This window comes from Panthera onca, chromosome B3 (genome assembly GCF_046562875.1).
Source record: "Panthera onca isolate mPanOnc1 chromosome B3, mPanOnc1 haplotype 2, whole genome shotgun sequence".
In the NCBI taxonomy this organism is placed as follows: domain Eukaryota; kingdom Metazoa; phylum Chordata; class Mammalia; order Carnivora; family Felidae; genus Panthera; species Panthera onca.
The window spans coordinates 14,009,356-14,031,611 of NC_138344.1; positions in this window are offsets into that span (position 1 = coordinate 14,009,356).

Below are 22,256 nucleotides of genomic sequence, written 5' to 3' on the forward strand. Positions count from 1 at the left end.
CAGTGAGCACTTTGCCCATCGACTTTATTTACTGCTCCGTTTATCTCTTTCCACTAGAAGTTTGTCCTGTGCATCTCAAAGTGTTGCCCACAGAATGCAACGCCCGTTATGTGTCCAACTGACGTTTGAAGATGAAGAAGCGAATGAACAGCTGATTTGAATTGCGTCACATAACTACTGCTACACAACAAACCATTCTAAAATCCAGTGGCTTCGTCCAGCTCTGGTTTAGTGTCACTTGTGCACTTGTAGGTGACCCAGGGCTTACTTGATCAAAGCTGAGCTTGGCTGGGCAGGCTGGGCTGGGACGGCTCAGCTGGGATAACTCTTGTTCTCCGTGTTCGTTTTTGTCTTAAGACCAGCAGGAGAAGGAAAAGTAGGACACTGGCAAAGCTCTTAAGACATACTATCATTTCCACATTATTCTACTGGCCACAGCAAGCCACACGGGGAACCCCAAGTCAAAGGACAAGTCAATACACTCTTTGTCTGTAGCCACATGACAGAGTCACATATCAAAGGGCATGGGAACAAGGAGAGATGAAAAACCGGTCCCGGGAATGCAGCAAAACCTATCACGAAGGAAAAACTGGTGGGTAACTCTATTAAAGGAAGAACCGAATATTGGTTACTACCCATTAGAGCCATTTGACTGATCTTCTTAATCCTCACGTTACCAATCCATAGCCCAACAACCCAATGGCTTATGTGGTCCATAAATAGTCACCAAAGTAAGTTGGATCACAGATGGGAAATTTTTAGAAAATCAGGATTGAAAGAATTTTGATAGCTTCGCTTTTAATTTTTTTTTAAAGAAGGTATGCATGGTGGGCAGATGTGTGATAAACACAAAACAAGAAGTTTTAAGCACAAAACGGCTGTCCTTTACGAACGAAGATGCTTTCGCTTGCGTTTACATGTTTCACCACGGAAGTAGGTTTAAACATTTTCAAAGCCCTAAAAGTAGCTCACACAGTGAACTCATCTTCCCCTAGACTCCTTGTGTCCCTTGCAAGCAAGCTAGGAGAAATGTCACGTACACATGGCCGGGCCTTCGTTTTTACAGTTGCTGCTCAATCACTGCTTTTGTGTCAAGGCTCCAAGGTTCAGGCATTGATTTACCAGGAAGAGCAAAGTTAACTTAAAAACAGAAAAGGCCCTGGCAGTAATCAAGCCCTGTGAATTCCTGGCCCTCTTCCTGAGAGCCCCAGTGAGGCCCACTCAACTGGGCCAACCCCACACCATGCACACTGGATTGGTGGTCCTCTTATCATAGAAAATTCCACCAGTGCAGCCAAAAAATACAGAAGGAAGCACACAAGAAAAATGTGAATAAAATATGCAGGCCTGCGAATTGAGTTTTATGAAAAGAAAAAAAAAAGGAGAGGAATTTCTCTTAGCTCTTTTTCATAGTTCATAGGACAAGAAACAATGGGACAAATCACTTACCAAATGTAAATAGTTTTATTTTTTTTAATGGCAAATTAAGCCCTATAAGGGTAGGGTAGCTTTAAAACGTCGCTCCTAATTTTTGCCCTATCATCAGATAATTTAGACGCGACTATCTGGTAAACAGAAAACTACGTTTTTCTACCATTTCCCTCACATTTCACGCGCTAAAGGGTTTGTGTTGATTAAAGGTGTGCAAATCCAAATATGCCGGACACATCCTTGCTCCTTGCCTTCAGTTTTTAACAAAGTATCCTGGCAGAATCCTGGCCTATAGCTAAGAAATACTCGGTGCCTTGGGGAAACGAGATCCTTTGGGTTGGGGTTGCTGTTTGAATACAATAGCATTTCAGAATATTGTCCTCCTAGTTTCGCCCGTGGAAGTGGAAGATGAGGACGTTCTTTCCTCTTGTGCCCCGTCACCTCCCTGATTTGTCTGTTCTTTAGGTGCACGGAGTCTGCCTTACATGGGCCAACGTCAGCCTTTGAATTTTTCCACCTTATCATTCTTCCCTGTTCTGTCATTCACTCAGAAAGGAGGTCAGAGCCTCGTCGGAGGGGGCAGGGAAGGGCACACAGAATCGCCAGGGATGGGAAAGTAAGCAGCTTTACAAATATTCACAGCTGAAGCTCCCTGTAGCCATGCTCCGTTTCCAGTGGCCTTTAAAAAGGGAAATTCATAAGTTATTTTTCCATAAAAGGGAATCAGCGCTGAAGTCCGGCTTCCCGGAGACCTCAGACACGGAATCACCGCAGCCCTCCCTGAGGTCCCAGGCACAGAATCCGGCTCCCCTCCCACATCCCTGTCCATAAGAAAAGAGTTTTCCCACTAGATAAAGTAATTAAAAACATTCTCAGAATAGAAAGCAAAATGCCGTGGGCCGGCCAGTTTTTCAGGAAGAATCAATGTATTGCATATTTACACTTTGATGCTCGGACGGTGATTAAGACTGTCATATTTGGGAAGCCGTTGCTTATGAAAATAAATAGGTAAAGTGCGCAAGAGTAGTTCTGCCTATGTCTCCTCTGTTACCCAACGTCAGGGAGAATCCTTAACAAGACACAAGGCACCAGCCCGTGTGAAGTCATTGGGTATCTCCAAACTGGAACATCGCTTTGTAAATCCTGTCTAGGTAAATTACCTTTCCAGTGCAGGGGATTTCCTTTTAGGAGATTCCTTGGGAAGGGCCTCCAGGGAACGGACTAACTTTTTAATGGTTCGCTCAGATTAAGAGGAAGGAAATGTGAATCCCTCTGGGGGAAGGCACCACTCTAGGCTGTCCGCATCCTGTAATTCTTCCCGAGTCCGTGAATCATACTTTTAAGACTCCTTTTCAAGGGCCTTTGTCTTCCTTTAAGAGAAGGCCAAAGCAGAAAAGACGAGGTTTAAAATAGGTCTCAATCAAGCTTTTGCCAGAAAAACAATCACAGATTCTCTCCCTGTGGACCCGGAGGAGGTCGTTCTGGGTCCTTTGCCTCCATGCCTCCCCTCACCTGGCACGGTACTTGACTGGATTACTTTGTTATTTTCTTTGTTTTCAGAATTAAGATGACTTCTAATATCATCTCAGTGTCCTGGGGCTACAATTCTGGACCACGTTTCCCTTTATAACCAGCCTCAGAGTCTGATTTCACTTACACTGTAAGCATTTGAAGAACTGAGCTACCATAACAAGATTTTTCCAAATCTTTTTAGAGAGAAATCTTGCTTGAAAGCCATGCTTTTATTTAATAAAATGTCTTGTAGGTAGGCAATTATAGACTGTGTTTGCACCTTTTCCACACGGCCTGAGCGCTTCTGCAAATAGTTAGCGGGAGTGAGAGGTCGGAGCATTAGATCATTCAAAGTTTCTGTAGAACGAGGTAACAAGAGAAGACTTCTAGAAGGTTCCTCATATTGCACCATCAGTGGCTCAGTGAAGAAATGAAACTTTATTGAGCGTCTACTAATGGTGAAGTATATATTTTTTCAAGCGACCATCCAGAGTGGAAAAACCCTGCATCAAGGACAGATGTGTAATGACAACAAATACCCATAAGAACCTGAACGTAAACGCCGGACTTCGGGTGACACTGACATGCCAACCTAGGTTCATCGCTTGTGACAAACGTACCATTCTGGCAGAGATTTTGATAATGAGGGAGGCCAGGCATATGCGGGGGTCTAGGGGACAGATGGAAAATCTCTGTCCCTTCCACCCAATCTTTCTGTGAACCCCAAACAGCTCTAAAATATAAAGTCTTTTAAAAATGTGCGAAAGTTAATTTAGATGATGTTCGAATGAACAGAAGGCTAGGATTGGTTCGCAGAGATCCGCAATCCCTCACCTGCAATTCTCTAATCTGAGTCCTTCATCTAGGAAATCAACATTTATTCATGTATATTTTTTGGCAGAAGGATCTCTGTGTCAGCCAATATAAACTGGCTTGAATCATATGTAACAAAACATGACCCAAACTGATGTCGGGTATGTAGAATCTCTATATATCCCACTGGCTACGAGTGCGTTAACGATGCCACCCCAGACGTCACTGGTGATAATGGGTAACATAGGGGTATATGTTCCACGTCACTTTCGAAAATCCTAACAGTTCTAAGTTATAAAACACAATCACCCCAAGAGTTTCAGAGAAGAGATTGTGGACCAAGCACTTTGAACCATAGGAAGCAGGGAAGGAAGAAAAGAACAGAAAAAGAAACAGTTCATTTCTACTTTATCCCTTCGCTAATTTCCCGGGAGATTCCAGTCTTAGGGGTCTTTGCAGATCCCCATTATTATAATGGTCGCTTTTCAGCGAAATTTACTATCTGCAGTAAAGTGTTAGAACCTGCTAACATAATTGTGATTTCTATTCAGATATATCTTAAAGGTTTTTATATGAATTCTCATAGCATACATTTTGTTTCTGTAAGTCTATTCCAAGAGAGTACCCAGAAACCTGCCTTTCTTTCCTCTGAGCCAGCTGGGACTATGATTGGATGCTTTATCGCTTTCGAATAATGAGACAACACATATATTCGAAAGCCAGATACACTTTCAACTTCAGCAGACTGATGGACTAATCGCATCTTCCAGGTTTAAATTTGAAGCATTACAGCTATGTTCCTGTGCATTTACCTCCACGTGTTAAGATCCCATTAGGATAAACAGTAAGTCCCTTGTTTCTGTTAGTTTCCAAGCACACTGTGGGCCAGAAGGTAGAAGTCCAAGAGGCTTCGTTACATCTTTAACTCTGAAGTGATAGTCTTGATATATGGCCATTCAAACATAAAGTGTGACTATATTCATTTAATCTTCAGAAATACTTTCTTTTCTCTCCTTTTGCTTTCGTGGTCCCAGCCTTTAACTTAAATATCTCTTGGACTCTATTTGCCAAATTACTGAATTCTTCTCCATGCTTATATACACTGCATGCAACTTGATGAATGCTTGAAATGTGAGGCAGGTGATTTAATTTTCTAGAGCCTATTCAGGCCAAGGCAAAGGGTATTTAGCATTTATTTATTTATTTATTTATTTTTACATTTATTTACTTTTGAGAGAGAAAAAGCGACAGAGGCGTGAGCAGGGGAGGGGCAGGGAGAAGGAGACACAGAATCCGAAGCAGGCTCCAGGATCCGAGCTGTCAGCACAAAGCCCGATGCGGGGCTCGAACTCACGGACTGCACCAGATCATGACCCGAGATGAAATCGGACGCCTAACAGACCGAGCCACCCAGGTGCCCCAAGGTTATTTCGCATTGAAGGGCATACTGGAAAAGTACATATTTTTAAAGCTATTAGACTTTTAACAGATAATCTAGATTTTTAAAGACATTCACATTTTTTCTGACTTAATCCTACTAGGGATTAGGGTTAACAGTTTCCTTTTTGAATGTAAAAATTGCAGCCATGTGAGCAAAGACAACGCTAGATTTTGCTTCTATGGAGTAATGTTTGTTTGAGACGGCAAATTTGGGAGGTAGCCCTGTTCTTCGGTGATGAATTCTGTGTGTCACAGTTTTCAACACAAACCTAGAGCATGTGTGCGATGATCACAGGGAGACAGAGCTCAGGCAAGTTCCTGACCATCCTAAACCTCAGTTTAGGTGGCAGCAATGATGGAAAACTGTAGGAAACAGTCAGGCAAAGTTTCTGAGCCATCTATGGCTCAGAAGTTTCTAACCATCGGCCCAGTAGAAATGCCAAGGTTAGCAGAGGCTAAAATTGTCAACAACCGGTTAATTTCATCTCATGTTGCTAATTTCCTTTACAAATTTCATTACTTGGTTGTCAGTTCTCACAGAGGGTCTACATCAGGTACCTGTGAGACAGTTTTGACTGTATTGTTGGAGTTATCGTTGGAGGTTTTGCGGTGTTTTCTGGGTAAGAGAACTGCTTTCATCGTAAAATGTTTGTTTAAATCTATGTGAAGAAGTACGAAATGCGAGGCTCAGGACTGAAAGCATAAACGAGGAGTTTACTGATGAAAAGGAAGAAGGAAAAGAAGGAAGGAAGAAGGGAAGGAAGTTCGGGGAGAGACATTCCATCTGTAGGATTGTCATTAAAATCGTCCCCAATGCTTGAGAATCGAAAGAAAAGTTGTCATAGGCAGATTCTCATATCCTAAATGTGCACCCCAATTGCATTGAAGCATAAATTTAAATCTAAATTATTTGGGAGAAAATATTTAAATATCCTATATTTTTGTTTACAGCTGATATCTATAAAAATCTGTTATGTTCCACAGATCCATATTATACAGGTTATATATACAAATATTTTATTACTTATGCATAAAACATGATTTCTTGGGGGATATAAGCTGTGGCTTTCTCAGGTATCCCTGCTACTTGATTGTTCTGAGTATTGGCTTTCTGACAGGGTTTGGAATGAAGCCATTTTTATTAATTTAGTTATTTTTGCTGATATAAAAGGCCGTCTATCATGTTAATGATGTATCGGTCTGCGGTCCCACCGAACAATAATTACAGAATGTTCCTAATAGTAAATCATTTGTCACAATCACAGCTCAGTACAACAACCTTTGTTGAGCTGTGGAAGACATTATCTGAATAGCAATACACACACCTTTATGTGAGCTGATTAGAGGGGGCTTACACCCAGTGGCCCAGCAAAGACCTGAGAATCTCAAGTCTGAAATATCCTTTCCCAAATCTCAACTCGGGGATGCGCCCCGTGCCCTGTGGAATTTTTTTTTTTTTTTTTTGTGGTGTTAGCCTATCTGATTATATGGAACCAAAATATTCTGCTGAATGGACCAGGTTTAACAAGAACCTAAATCAAAGCAGAATAAAACAAACCCCCTCCGAAAAAGTGATGCTGCAAGACGATCAGAAAAAGAAAAATATTCAAGGTTTTACTAAATCCTCTTTGGTTCTCGTGAGCACTGGGCAGAGCAAAGATACGATACCCCAAAGAAAACTGGGATGGGCAAAAAAAAACATGGATACCTAAAGCACATGTACAGTGATCAAGCTCTCCCTCGTAAAGATTCACAACTTGATTTTGGTTATTCTTGAACAATACTTGTAAATAATAAAAGCAAACATTATTGAGGGTTTCCGTGTGCAGGAACTCTTGTGTTGTTGTTGTTTGTGTTTTGTTTTGTTTTGTTTTGTTTTGTTTTTTGTTGTTTAATTTTTTTTTTAATAGACTTTAGTATTTAGAGAAGTTTTAAGCTCATGGTGAAATTGGGAGTAAGGTACAGAGATTTCCTCTCCCTCCCCACCCCACACATATGTAGCCTTCCCCATTATCATCATCCCCCCATCAATGTACCATTGAGTGGTACATTTGTTACAATCAATGAACCTTCCCCGACACATCATGATCACCGGAAATGCATAGTTCACACCAGGAAGTCTTTTAAGCACTTGATATGCATTACTTCCTTTCAGTTTTACAAACTTTGCTATTTGCTCTCCTTTAGGAATGTGGAAACTAAGGCACAAGAATGAAGTCAGACAGGAACGCCTGGGTGGTTCAGCTGGGTAAGCATCTGGCTCTTGGTTTCAGCTCAGGTCAGGATCTCACGGTTCATGAGTTCAACCCCTGCATCAGGCTCTGTGTCGACAGTGTGGAGCCTGCTTGGGATTCTCTCTCTCCCTCTCTCTCTCTGCCTCTACCCTACTTGCTCTCTCTCTCTCAAAATAAATGAATGAACTTAAAAAAATTTTAAAAAAAAGAATGAAGTCGGACAGCTCTAAGCAGTGGGGGAAAATGGATGATTTCTGGGGTTTGTCCAGTTTTATACCCTATCCTGGTTAATTGGCCACTACTCGTTATTGAGGTATCTCAGTGAAATAAATCAACATCATTTGTTGAGCATTCGTACATTTATTGATTTTTGCCAAAGTGATTTCAGCCATGCTTATTTGGCCATAGTATCCCTGTTGCATCGGCAACATAACCAAAATCTCAAAGGAGGGAAAGTCAGGATTTCTGTAAAGGTCCTTTGACATGACGCCTGTGTTACAATCTACTACCTCTGTCCCCATTTAGGAAAACCAGCCCTGGAGTTGTTCATGAGTAACTGAGTCACGCATAGGTTTGCTTGAGTGACTGTGGTTTTCACGATACTGATACCCAAACCTGACATCTATGGATTTTGTAAAACAAAATAAAGCCTTCATTTTAAAGAAAGATTTCTATTTTTTAATTTTTGTAAATATGGGGATTCTTATTTAGAAATTTCATGGAGAATGGAGTGGAATGAGTGTATACACAGGAGGAAATTTTAAAATACTTGGTCACTAAACCCAGTGAATTGAAAATAACCTCAAGATCAATTAAAATGTAGGGGATGGGGGTGCCTGGGTGGCTCAGTCGGTTGAGTATTCGACTTCTGCTCAAGTCATGATCTCATGGTTTGTGGGTTCGAGCCCCGCGTCAGGCTCTGTGCTGACAGCCCAGAGCCTGGAGCCTGCTTCGTATTCTGTGTCTCCCTCTCTCTCTGCCCCTCCCTCTCTTCTGCTCTGTCTCTCTCTCTGTGTCTCTCAAAAATAAATAAATGTTTAAAAAAATGTAGGGGATGGGGTGGGAACCATAAGCTGTGAAATGTTCCTGGAAGACCCTGTAACAGAATGAAGAGATTTTCTTAATCAGTGATGGAAATTGTTCTAGAAAGTTTATGCAGAGGAAAATGGTGACGGGTGTAAAGTCCATGCTTTCCAATTTTCTTTGCGTTTTAAAAAGCCACAAGTAAAGCTCTTTGCACAAAAAAGTGAATTTGTGAGCCTCAAGTTAGCGGTAAATGGACTATTGCGTATGTGCCTTTACCTCTGTGATGTTTCCCGCTTCTTTTAATAACTAGAATCCTGTGAAAGTGGCAAGGATACCAACAGCCAAGTCATGCTTTCATTGCCAGTATCAGATTCGAAACAACAAACAGCGTAGACCTCCCTCTCGACTTACGATGGGGTTATATTCTGATAAGTTGAAGCGATTAAGTCGAAATACATTTACTAAACCAAAGCTACATCACAGTTTAGCCTCGCCTCCTTTAAATGTGCCCATGGTAGCCTACCATTGGGCAAAATCATCTAACGTGAAGCCTAGTTTATAATGAAGTGTTGTATATTTCATGGAACTGATTGAATCCTGTACCGAATTGGGAAAACAGAATAGTTGTAAGCGTGTTGGTTGTTCACCCTCGCGATCCCACGGTTGACTGGGAGCTGCCAGGAGCTGCCCACACTCCCAGCATCCCTGAGAGAGGATCGGACCACATATCACTAACCCTGGAAAAGAACCAGATTCAAAAGTGAAGGTACAGTGCCCAGTGAAAGGGTATCGCTTTTCCACCCTCCAAAAGTCAAAAAAATCCTAAGACGAGTCATCGTAAGTAGGGGCTTGCTTGAATAGCAAGGGGCATACATACTCTTACAGATTTGGGGCAGCCACTGGTAACAATAAGGACGACCTTGGCCAAAGAGGGAAATCAGGCGTCAGAGGACCAGAAAGTTAGTTTTTGCCAAACCTTTGCTTTCTTCCCTGACATTGGCCAGAGAGCCAGCGTGCAGAACTTACAGTGGCTTCTCGAAAGGAACCCCATCCAAAGACACTTGACATGGCAGCCCTTTTCCAAAGGGGAGAAAGTCCCATTAAAAAAAAAAAAAGAAAGAAAGAAAGACAGAAAAAAAAAAGAAAGGAAGGATGGAAGAAAAAAATCGAATGGCTTCCTCTTGCCCCAACCCCGCTGTCCCCTACCCCTATGTTCTATCCAGAAGAAAAATCCCTCAGCCGCAATGGTTGTTTTTATTAAATTCTCCTCAATAAAAAGCTCAGGCAGGATTTATTAGGTACTCAGGGCGGACGTTTAGTATTTCGCCAGTTATTAAGTGAAAATCAATAGAAAGCAAAGAAAATGGAAGTCACTGCACTGTTAGCACACCGTTGTCGCCCAGATATTATGTCGGCTGTCTCGTAGATTCATGACAGACGAAAGAGGCCGGGAGAGAACTTTCTGCTTACATTGCACGAGCCAAAGTGGGGTTATTCATTAGAGCAGGCAGCCGGCCAGATGGATTTCCAGTTCAGTGTTACCATTTATCTTTAAAACGCCTGTATCGAGTGAGAAAGAACACTGATATTATGTGATATCAATGGCAGGTTTATGTATCTAAATCAGGATTTATTGTTATTTTGTTCCAAAGACCTTTTTTTCTCGAGAAATACCATTTCACTGGAAGAAAATAATAGCTAAAACCTTGTCAAAGATAACCTTTCATGCTGTCCGTGCACCACTAGCTGTAAAACAAATAGAACCCGGTATATAAATAGTTTTAACCACATCCTTACAAATCATTTCTTCTGAATCTGTTTCCCCCATTTCAATATATATATATATATATATATATATATATATATATATATATATGCCACGAACATGACTTTGGGTCAGTGGATGCTTTCTTTGCCAGTAGTTAGCTCTCAATAATGTCAGCAATTGTTTTAATTGTGTTTGAGAAGGTTTGGCTGTTTTATGTCCTGGGAAAGGCTACCTTTTTTCAAGAAGCATCCTTTCCAAAAGCAAAATGGTTTGCTGTTTTTCTTTTCTTCCTCCCTCTCCCTGGCCTCAGAATGAGACCACGAGTCAAATCTACCCATGCCCGTTTTTTTCAACTACTTGAGGGTGTTCGACAGAAAGGATGTGTTTTCCTTTCATGTGAATTGACTTTTTCGATAGCTTCCGGTTTTTCGATTCCTTCTCATTTAAAGGACAGATCGATTACAACAAGACCCGATCAGCTTGGATCCTCAGTACCTCCTGCTAAGTAACTGAGATGGTCCAACGCCACCGGGGTGAACCATTCATTGTGCACTCTTTATAAATAGCTCTTGAGAAAGAATACAATCCATATATTCGTAAAATGTCATTAGTGACATGGGAGGGAAAAAAAATTACATCTGGGTTTTGATTAAAGCTGTTGCTAATAGGAAATTATGAACATATTTTTAGTTACTTTATTTTTACTTTCATTTTCTTTATGTTTCGGGATAGGGGAATGTAAATTTAGCATTATGTGGGCCAATATTAGTAACCAGAGACACAGGGTTTTTTTTGTTTTTTTTTTTTTTGGTTTATTTTGTTTTGTTTTTGTTTTTTAAAGATCAAAATGCATGAAACAGCACCAACTTAGAAAAATTCTCTAAACATCCGTTAAAGCTTTTTGCTCCCGTGGAACGAGTGATATTATATTGCAGGGTAAGAAAATAGAAGCATAAATGGATTGTAAAATATTTGTTCACTTCTTTGTTGAACCAAATACACTTATCAAGTTGAAAAGCTCGTTTTTACTAGAAATCACTTATTTTCCTATTTAGACACGGACACCAATTTTTTTTTTTTTTCTCTTTTTGAACGTGTTGACACTCCAGATTGTATATGACACAGACACTATCCTCAGATAAAACCATGGAAGCCTCCCTCCACTTTCCCTGTTTCTTTAGCAAATTTATTGTAAACTCCTGTGTGTATAAACTTCTGTATGTGGTTATGCGTCTGTGCCTGTGGATAGGGAAGGGAAAGGGACAGTGGCTCAGCAATGGGCTGTAGAACTAGATGGAATAAATTCATATCTCAGCTCTGCCATTCACCAGCTGTATGATTTGGGCAAGTTATTATAGTCTTACACTTCAATTTTCTCATCTATCTAATGAGGATAATAATCTTACAGATTTCTTCCTTGGAATAAAAGGGTCAATATAGGTAAAGCTTGCAGGTGATTAAGTCCTCTGAATGTCCACAACCTAGAGCATAAAGTTTCCCATTTGGATACTATAGATTTTTTTTTTTAGCAAAATAGAATATATAATCTCATTGGAGATTCAATTATTCCTCCATTTTTATATTTACCCATTTATATGGACACTGTAGAAAGACATAAAGTCTTAAAGTTTCAGTCATTATAAGAATCTCAAGAGGTATACCTGGGTAGCTCTGTCAGTTAAGCCTCGTACCTCAGCTCGGGTCATGATCTTGCAGTCTGTGAGTTCGAGCCCTGCATCGGGCTCTGTGCTGACAGCTCAGAGTCTGGAGCCTGCTTTGGATTCTGCGTCTCCTTCGTTCTCTGCCCCTCCCCCACTCACGGCCTGTCTCTCTCTCCCTCTCTCCGAAAAATTAATACATGTTAAAAAGATTCAAAAATAAATAAAATAAAAAAATCTCAACCCACCTTTTGTATTAAATAAGTTTGCTTCCAAAAACATGCTATCTGAAACAATAACAATTTTATTTTTTTTTAAATTTTTTTTTTTAACATTTATTCATTTTTGAGACAGAGAGAGACAGAGCATGAACGGGGGAAGGTCAGAGAGAGAGGGAGACACAGAATCTGAAACAGGCTCCAGGATCTGAACTGTCAGCACAGAGCCCGACGCAGGGCTCGATCTCACAGACCGCGAGATCATGACCTGAGCCGAAGTCGGACGCCCAACCGACTGAGCCACCCAGGAGCCCCAATAACAATTTTAGTAATAATCATATAGTCTATGAAGGCATCCACAGTATTGGGTTATTAATAGCTGTAGTGATACGGTCGTCATGAAGCTTAATATCTGAACGGGGACCTATTTACAAGCATCATCTCAAGTTGTTGCAAACAATGTCGAGTTATTTCATTATCTAACAATTAACATCAGCAGCACACGCTGCTATGAAAAAAGAATGATGCTGCTAATTAACGTGACTGGGATGGTCAGAAAACTAAAATTGTAGAGCCAAGGAAAATCAAAAGCCATGACTGACTCTTCACTCAAATGCCCCATGTCATTTGAATACTTGCAAGGACTACTTTTCTTTGACTTGACAGTGTTTGCCCAATGGTCTTTCCTCTTGCTTCCTCCTCTGAACTCTAGGTTTCTTTCGAATAAAACAGGTACACTCTGCCTTGTCTCTTCACACTCCACTTGAGAGCTGAAGGGAACCAGTGGAACACGCTTATTAAAACAAAAACAACACTTTTCTATAGTTGGGCTCGTGGGAAAATTGGTACAGCTTTAAAACATTGTGCGGTTGTGAAAGAGAGACTGTCTGCTTTAATGGCTCTCGCTGGGTACTCCGCATTTTTGCAACAAAATTATGCGGGTGCTAATCACAGGGAGATTCAGACTCTAAAAGCTGGAATCAGGTTGCCTAGTCTCACTCTCAACCTTCATTTCATTTTATTTAAAAGAATATTTATTTATTGTGAGAGAGAGAGAGGGAGAGAGAGAGGGCAAGTACACGAGCAGGGGAGAGACAGACAAGTGGAGAGAGAAAGAGGAGAGAGAATCCAAAGCAGGCTCCGCACTGTCAGCACAGGGCCTGATGCGGGGCTTGAACTCGTGAATCAGGAGATCATGAGCTGAGTAGAAATCAAGAGTCAAGAGCCACCCAGCTGCTCCAGCCATCATATCAATGTCCACCAGGCTTGAGCTAGTGATTCCCTTCTCTGTGCCTTGGGCTCTCCATTAGCAGTATTCAGATAATAAGTAGTACACGTTTATGTACCAAGTGAGATAAATAGTACTTACCTAAGTATTAAGTGAGGTCATACATATAAAGTACATAGAATGGTTCCTAGTAAACCCTCGATGAATAGATTTCTGTAATTGCCTCTCTAAGAGGACAATATGATGCCGATCAATATTGAGGAGGGGTTGCTGACCTCACTGAGCTCACCGTTGATCAAGAGATTTAGGTAAGGCCTACCATGTAGACTTGTTGAATCACTACGTTATATACGTGAAACTAATATAACATTACGGGGTCAACAGTATTTCAGTTGGGACACCTGGGTGGCTCAGTTAGTTAAGCAATTGACTCTTGATTCCAGCTCAGATCATAATCCCAGGGTCGTGGGATGGAGCCCCACTTCCATATTCTACATGGAGCCTGCTTCAGATTCTCTCTCTCTTTCTCTCTCTCCCTCTGCCAGTCCCCCACCTGAATTCACATGCTAGCTCTCTCTCTCTCTCCCTCTCTCTCTAAGATAAAAAAAAGCAATACTTCAAATAAAAAAATAAATAAATTCTGATAAGCATATAGGCAATTTCCCTATGGTGAGATATTGATGACAATCTAACTCTTCTTTAAGGCATGGGGTGGGGGTAGGAAATGCTTCCTTGTGAAAGTGATATCTAAGCTGAAAAGTGGATGGCTTCAGAAGGTAGTGATCTTCTGAACACTGTAGATTTGTGATGTCCAAGAGAACTCTCTGCAGTGATGGACGGTCCATAGCTGTACCATCCAATATGGTAGTCACCAACCACATCTAAACTATTGAAGGCTAGTGCCCATGAGGACCTCAGTTTTTAATGTCATTTGAGTTTTTTTTTTTTTTTTTAATTTAAATTGAAATAGCCACACGTGCCCAGTGGCTACTGTAGTAGGCAATACAACTCTAGACAGAGGGAAAAACAGGTGTGAAGTTTCAGAGGTGAGGGAGTTCTTACACACAGACGACATGATGTTTTGAAGAACAGACTCGTGAAGAATGAAACCTTTGGAAATTGGCAGAGCAATGCATGCCTTCCTGAAACTATCAGACTTCTCCGGAGGACCATGGAAAACCATAGGAGGGTTTGTACTTTAGTAAAAGCACTCTGGCTGTGGTCAGAAAAAATAGCTAGAATGACCAGCAATGTATCGTTTACAAACTTTTCCGATAATGAGGACCTCATTTAATCTTCCAATCGACTATAGATCTCTATCACCTTCCGTGTCTGTCCTTACCGTCTCTTCAACTCCGGGGCCTGTGTCCGTAGCCCTTACGCCCTCTCCAGAGGCAAACCTGATAAAAGTCGTTCACATGCTATTCGTGCCCAGATTGGCACATGAGGATGTTTTCTAAACCAACGTGCAAACCAGCAGCAGATTACTTCCAAAGAAATGTTCAAGAATCTTTCTCCTAGATGCGTCCTGCTGTTGGAGATCCAAATCCATCTGGTGGTGGCCTCATGAGCTTCCCGCCGCTCCGGGCACATTCGTTATGACCTCTTGGCAAGGAGGGGGGGTGATAGCACCAAGCTTCTCCACACATGAGAGGAGGGAGGAGGGATGAGCCTGCCTCCCCCCTGCCTCCATCCTGTCCTCCCTGGCACGTTGCAAAGAGAACCCAAGCTAGACAAGAATATCCACCACAATATGCTGACAGTCCTTGGTAGCTGACCTGACTTTCCATGTCAGGCCTGAGAAGATAAAAGATGGCGTCCTTCCAAGTGGAAATGAAGAAGGCGCACAGCTGCTCCAGGCTGGAGCCAGCCCTGTCCCATCACACACACACACGCACACACACACACACACACATACACACACACACACACAACTTTCGCTCAGCAATTCTCTCACTAAGAACCTTTCAAAAAAAAACACTAATATCTTATTTGATTAGATCGAGTTCTTTTCTCTCTTTTTTAAGGATTATGAATAAAATCACACTTCCTTAAAAAAAAAAGAGAGAGAATGTAAATGCTGTGCTAATTTAATTACACACTGGCTCTGTAAGACACTAATGTAAATATTCTGGTGAGTAGGCCTAAGACACTTGAAGTAATTACTTAAGGACTCCCTTTCAAAGAATCTCTCCCTTTTTTATTAAATGCCTTTTAACATTAGCACTTTCTTCCTGACAAATTAAATGAAATTTCATTACTCTCCCTGACTTAATGGCATGAGGCTCCCGCTGAGGTGTGAGTTAACCCTCCCCGGACAGCTGACAAGGGCTCCTACATTCAGTCAAAATGTCACTGTCCTAACACATAAGAGGAGGGAAGCCTCGGAGAATGCCTTTGTGCTTTTACCATAGTGCCCAGAATCCTTCGTTTCTTTGATGTTTTTTCAGCTGCGATCCTTACAAACATCTAAGAAACCAACAGTATTGTTCTTTTCCAGGGTTCTTAAGTTCACAGGGAAAGGAAAAAAAAGAGAAATAGCATTGACTGAGATGCTAATGATGGCCACATCAAGACAGCAACAGCTGGTTAACAGGTAGAGAGCACTAAAATCTATAAAGAGCTCACCAAACTCCACACCCAAAGAACAAATAATCCAGTGAAGAAATGGGCAGATGTCATGAAGAGACACTTGTCTGAAGAAGACATCCGGATGGCCAACAGGCACATGAAAAGATGCTCAACGTCGCTCCTCATCAGGGAAATACAAATCAAAACCACACTGAGATACCACCTCACGCCGGTCAGAGTGGCTAAAATGAACAAATCAGGAGACTCTAGATGCTGGCGAGGATGTGGAGAAATGGGAAACCTCTTGCACTGTTGGTGGGAATGCAAACTGGTGCAGCCGCTTTGGAAAACAGTGTGGAGGTTCCTCAAACAATTAAAAATAGATCTACCCTATGACCCAGCAATAGCACTGCTAGGAATTGACCCAAGGGATCCAGGAGTGCTGATGCCTAGGGGCACTTGTACCCCAATGTTGGTAGCAGCACTCTCAACAATAGCCAAATTATGGAAAGAGCCTAACTGTCCATCAACTGATGAATGGATAAAGACATTGCGGTTCATATACACAATGGAATACTACACGGCAATGCGAAAAGAATGAAATCTGGCCTTTTGCAGCAACGTGGATGGAACTGGAGAGTGTGATGCTGAGTGAAATAAGTCATACAGAGAAAGACGAATACCATATGTTTTCACTCTTATGTGGATCCTGAGAAACTTAACAGAAGACCATGGGGGCGGGAAGGGAAAAAAAAAAAAAAGATAGGGAGAGAGCCAAACCATAAGAGACTCTTAAAAACCGAGAACAATCTGAGGGTTGACGGGGGGTGGGAGGGAGGGGTAGGTGGGTGATGGGTATTGAGGAGGGCACCTGTTGGGATGAGCACTGGGTGTTGTATGGAAACCAACTGGACGATAAACTTCATATAAATAAATAAATAAATAAATAAGTAAATAAATATCTTCCAAGCAATTTACCTCTTTGAACTCACTTAAGCCCTCACAAAAATACATGAGGGTAAGTAATACTAATATTCCCCCTCTCAGAGCCGGGATTCAACTCCATCAGCCAGCCATTACCACACCCTTTTGTCCATACGGTGATCTCATACTCCACCCTGGATAGACACAGAACTGCCTCCGCAACCTTTCTCACATTTGTGACTCAGAGATGTTATGCAGCAATCCCCAGAGCATGTACCTCGTCCATATCCAGAAAGACGGTCTCCGAAACAGTTTATTCCTGGACCCGCTTTATGAAACCCATGAAGGAAAAAAAAAAAAAATTCATAATTGACTTTTGCAAGAGACAAAAGGAAACGGATTGAATCTCTGAGTCTGAATTCATTTTTTAATATCTTAGGAATCAAGTCACGAAATTAGCAGAAAATACAGAAGAACCACTCCGGAACTGAGAAGCTCGAGGCCCTTGTCCTACAGGCCTCATTCTGACCGAGGAGGGAAACCCGTGTTAATTTTTGTCAAAAACGCTTCAAAAACAGCCTGTACAGAACAAAGGCTGCCCGAGTTGTTTTGTGTTGAGAGAGAAGGTGTGATTGGGAATATGCCAGAGAGAAAATACCGAGAAAGGTTTAATACTGATGAAAATGGCCGGGGATGGGCTCCCTACCCGGTTTCCCTGACACTTTATTTTGCTCTCTTTCTTCAGAAGAAATGCTCATGTCTTCTGCCCACCACGTTTTACCTTTTATCTTTTTGAAACATACTTGTTTTTCCTCATTCGGACCTAACTTTTCCTTCTCGCTCTCATTTTGGGTTTAATTATATGCCAGCTGCCATGGTTTCAATACATTCTGACCTCTGGACTGCACAGATCCACGATGAGAGAACATTCTATCTGGTCAACTTTGAATTTTACGAGACGGGACCAACTTTTAATGAGGAGGCATTAATGGTTTTGTTTCCCGTCTCTCTTCTCGAACCAGCGAGCTTTCTCTTTGGCCGAAACCATCTTCTCTAAGCACCATTCTTTTTCCTGTCCATGTCACCAGAAACTTGAACTTCCCCGATGTCATGTTCTCTTTTACGGAAAGGGTGTCCCTTCCAAGACCTCAGGCCACGCAGAAGAAAAATAATCAGCTCAGAGTTCAGAAGACAAATATTGCAAACGGGATTCCCCCCCCCCCACCCCCGCCCCGCCTTGGTTGCTATTAAACGTATGTAGTTTTAGGATCAGTGTGTCAGTGTTTTGAAAGGAGCAAAGACTTGAATTTATTTTGGTGCAGCTATCAGATTTTGAGGAGCCGGATCATTTGTTTTCCTCTTGTGAGGTCCAGGTAAAAGTTCATTCCCTCCATGGCCGGGTGCTTCTGACAAACAAAAATCAAGGACCCCAAATAAGTATTTTATCTCAAAAATGTGAACTATCCCAAAACAAACATGAAAAAGCACAGCTGCCAAATTCCACAAGTAAAGAGAGTTGGAGGTTGAGACAGCTCAGGATCTCGCTGGGGAGTAATGGGTAAAGCTTGGCCAGCTGCCCTTAAGGCCTTCAGGGACACTCAATCCAATTGCCGTGTCTTAGTGGATGTGAATTTCAAGGTTACACCTGGGTGTTCAAGGGCAGGGCCAAGTGTAATCGGCACTTAGATCATAGATTAATCTTATTTGCCATCTATTAGGTTTGATTCCTCTTCCCTCTCTCCCTCCCTAAAGCCAGGATTATTGTGATAGTTTAAGATAATGGATTCTAACGGAAGAAAGGTCATGCAGGCATGGAGATTTGGAACCTTAAGATAATATGATTAATCTAAAAGCTTCTTTCTCAAAGGGGAGGGCCGCACTTTTCATATGTCTAATTGAGAGAGGAGAGCTGAAAGACCGAGAGAAAGCAACAGAAAAGGGAGTGCAAAGGAACGGAGTCCTTGTCAACAACTGCAATTAATTATCATTGTCAGGATGATCTTTCATTAGTTTTCACACTAATAAGATAGATTTGCCTCATGCCTGAAGCTGATAAAAACCTTAGTGGCAATGTTGATAAGACTATGTCAGTATGGAGAGCCACTCATGGACATCTTCATTGTATTCTATTTTTTTCTAATTTTCCAAAACTAAATGACTCCATGGATATTGCTAAAAGTGACTACTTGTGGGTGGTTGGGACCATCCTTAGCACAGTGGTCGGCATAATCTAAGCAATAAGTAAATGTTAACAGTTGTTATAAACGCTACAAAGTGAGTGCATGTTGCTTTAAGGTATTTATTCCTATCCATTTCAGGTATTTCAGGATATCCCTAACCAAACACCGTGAAGAGGTCCATAGAAACAAATGAAGGATCATATTTATTTAATTAATCATGATGAATCAAGATTCTAGGGGCTTCGAGAAAAGAATCCATTCATTACTCTTGGTTCATCTGCAAGAAAATAGAACTCAAGGAAAAACTTGGGTTCCTCACCACGTTATTCTTCCCATTCTCCTCGGGCAAAACTTGTTTCTGTTTTACTTGTTACTTATTGTAACTGCTGAATAGTTTTCACCATTGTGGCTCGCTATTATTATTATTTTTAATGTATAGAAACGTTTCCGTATCTCCTAGCTTCAGATATATTCATATATATGCATGTAGATACTTGCTTGATATCCACATGCATGTGATTTTTGATATATACATCTATGTCATAAAATCACTTACATTGAGTTCAGTTTACCTTGCTTTCCTCACTTCTTCTAACTACATAAAAAATGTGCTATTGGGTTAAGTCAAACCATGTAGGGAAGGAATGCCCTATAGTGTGACTGACCCCCCTCCCAGAGACTTCCGTTTGTAGCCTTAGGGAGAGTACTATTATATTTTAATTTGTAACCTGTAATTTCACAGTTTCTTCCTTCCTTTCAACAAATGGAGCTCCCTTGATTCGCCCACAAGGCAGAAAAGCAGGCAATGGGGTGTTCCCTTCACCCAGATGACAGGGAATAAGCCAGGAGATTAGTCCTGGAAAACGGGACTCCATGCAAGGCGGGCGCACAGAGTGGGAATACAACGAGGTTGTGAGATATGGCTGCTTAATTCAATCCATGAGATAATAATATATGCCCATCGTCATTTGCGGAGAGTCTTAAGACTGGATGGTACTAACACTGAATGAAATAATTAGTTCTATGAGTGCAAATGCCTGTGTTCAAATCAGACTAACAGACAATCACTTCAAGATGAAGTAGAGGGCAGCCAGAACAAATCGAAGCTGGACATAGGGGAAAATGAAACCCATCCCTCTGGGTGAGACTCCCTTTTCCTAAAATTTTGAAACTTCTCACTAAATAGTGCTGTCATCCATGACTTCCCCAAGTTGAAATTGTAATAGTCACCAATGCATTCTGTAGCCTAGGGGCAGGAAAGATATTTGCCATTTCTAGAACAAAAAGATTCTTTTCCCCTTCTCTAAAGCCAACTTTTTATTTATTTATGTATTTTTAAATCTACTTTCAAAAATGTGTAGGGGTGCCCGGGTGGCTCAGTTGGTCAAGCAGCCAACTCTTGATTTCAGCTCAGGTCATGATCTCATGGTTTGTAGGTTCGAGCCCCCCCCCCCCCCCCCCATCGGGCTCTGTGCTGACATCCCTCTCTCTCTCTGCCCTCTGCCCCCTCAAAATAAATAAATAAACTTTTTTAGACAAATGTGTAAAATGGAGCCTTTAAGAGCATAAAAAAGCAAAAAATGTGTGGATTCAAATGATGACTTAGAGAAACCCATTAATTTCTGGCCAGTTGTGAAGAGTGGCTGAGATGTTGCACGTTGGTTTGTGATATCAGTTCTTAAATGTGGTTCCATATCAAATGTCAAGGTTTAATAATGGAAAGAGAAACAAAGAATGCGTTCCCGGTCCTATCCCTCTTTTTGGAGCAACCACCACAGAAAGCACCAAAGCATAAATGAAACGAATCCTGCTTTGCCCACTGTGTTTATCCTGAGCTGGAATGTTCTGGAAAAACTGGCCAGACCCCTGTCTGTAATACTTTTTCCTCCCCTAATCTCATTCCCACTTTCTGATCTTCTCTATCCTCAGAAAGAGGTGTTGGCATTCAGCAACCCCCATACATCAAAGCTTTACCTAATATATGATGTGTTTATTCTTCCCAGGCCGCAGGCCATATCACTCTCAAATGACTGACAAGAAGTCTGAAATGAAGTGGGCCCGAAGTGGGCTTTAATAGTTATGGGAAGCCTCTCTAGTCAAACATAAAGCAAATTAATGTGAGCCCCTCCTGCACCTTTAGTCTGGAAATGTCATAAAGTAATAAGCGGAGAGACCCTTGCAACGTGGAGGCCCGGATTTCAATAGATTTACATATTAAAGGGACAGGACGCGTTTCATACGTTCTGAAAGCAAACTTCTAAGTTTCTAAATTTTAAGTTCTGCATTTTAAAAAATCAGCTCTCAGTGTACAGATGAGTAAGATCACAAATGCAATGATACCCCCGTCTCATTTATTATCATTAAGTTTTAAAGAATGAAATCAAGTAGACTTAGGAATAGTTTGATGGCTATGAGTTACCAGGATTCATAGGGTGTTGGAATGTGTGTTTGCGTGTGTGATGTGTGTGTGCGTGTGAATGCCTTGAGAGAGTGGCATGAAAAAATAGACTAAAGAAGAAAATACGGAGAGGTGGAGTATGACTGGAAAATAAATTTAAGAAATTTTCATATAATTCTGATTTTACTTCACCAGCACTGGGGAAAATGCTCAACAAAACAAAAAAAACAAAAAAACCAAACACCAAAACCAAAACCAAAAATCAAAAACAAACAAATAAACAAAACAAGTGATAGACTTAATTACCGATGTGCTTTAGAAGTCCTATAAAAACAAACTCATAATTTTTATCAATCTTTGAATCTCTAACATCCTAAAAGATCTGGTCTAAAAAAAAGTGTCACAAAGACATCTGCTCTGATTCGGTGAGAGCAGAGTGAAAAGACTTCTTATCCCTGATTTCCAGCTTGCTTTGACAAATTCCTTTGTTCCGCTGTTATGTTCCATAGGACTTCTCCACCGTGTCTGTCATCAGACTAACCAAGCAAGTTACCAGCATGCGAAGAGAGCATCCATACATCCAATCTCTCTCTCTCTCTCTCTCTCTCTCTCTCTCACACACACACACACACACACACACAATTTTTGGTTCTCTCTTCTGGAGACAATAAAAAACAAACAAACAAACAAACAACAAAACAAAAAACCCTGAGCACCGTGTTTAGAATTGGCAATACAAATATGGACACCACACTAATGTTGTTTGTTGTTTGGGTTTTCAGTTGCTCTAGAATGTCCTAGAAGCATTATCTATTTCAAATGTTTTGAGTCAGTTCACAAACAAAGTGCAATGTA